Here is a 1,139-nt window from a genome sequence, read left to right as displayed (position 1 = left end):
GCGGTTAAAGCCCCTTCCCTGTCACTTCCAAGCACTCTCTGCTGATCTTCCAGGTTTGTAGCCCCCACTCTGTCCTGTTGATCCTGCTGATCCCTGAGGTGGAGCATATTCGTTAGAGAGGCTTGCGGAAGACAGCGTGCGTTGAGAGAACCTGGGACCCAGTATCCCTACAGAAGATAGCAGGAATTAAGAGAACCTGGGCTGAGGATCTGGAGGAAGAGGGGGAAGTCGGGATATGTTTGGAGACCTTCTTTTGCTAGCTCTCTATATCAGAGTTGGGTTTTATATCTTTAAATTGTTTTCTACTCTGACACCACCAATTTAATGAATACAAACTAACATTGTTTCTCTTTTTACAGTGTATAGTAAATTATTTTAATGCATTATAGACATAAAGAAGGGTTTTATGTTTTGTAGAAGGAGTGTTGTAATGTGTAATAGTGTTCCCTCTCAATGTAGCAAATAATTCATCTATTATTTTACATTACATGTATACTTTATATTTTCCTACCATAAAAATGAATGTCAGAAATAATGTCATCATTACATTTTATGAACTTTCAACTATGTATCAATGTTAGATAAGCTTTATTTAAGGAGTTATCAAATTTCCCACTTATTTACCTTAGTAAATCTAATTAAAAAAATAAAACTTTGTGTTCTGGAAACTTCCTTGAGCTCTAGTCTTACCTTTTAGTATGAAAGTCAGCTAACTGCTATGATCTATGATAATCTGTAAGGTTTAGGACCTGGGTGGGGCAAAATGAGCATTGGGGACCACTTATTTCTGCTTACAAAAGATCTTAGCTCATGAAGAAGACACGCCTTCACCTTCTTGGCCCACTCTGGCCTGTCCTCAGCCACAGCTGAAGCGTCCGTACAGATCTTGGTGTTCGCTGGATGGAGAGCATTTGGAACGTCAAATCTTTCCCATGTTGTCAGTGCCTGGAACACTTTGTAGCCCATAGTAGACAGGAGGTATTTTGAAGATGGCTTTTTAGCTGTACTCACTGGTCTTCAAGTTCCTATTCGTGCTGTAGATTAAGGGAACTGAGGCTCAGACAGGGCCCGTGGCTTGTCTGAGTTTTCACAGAGAGCCTGTGTCTGTGCAGCCGTTGCTACTGCCCGACTCCTGGTCT

The sequence above is a fragment of the Mesocricetus auratus genome, unplaced genomic scaffold (genome assembly GCF_017639785.1).
Source record: "Mesocricetus auratus isolate SY011 unplaced genomic scaffold, BCM_Maur_2.0 Super-Scaffold_100019, whole genome shotgun sequence".
Classification (NCBI taxonomy): domain Eukaryota; kingdom Metazoa; phylum Chordata; class Mammalia; order Rodentia; family Cricetidae; genus Mesocricetus; species Mesocricetus auratus.
Note: the sequence above shows the minus strand (reverse complement) of the source record.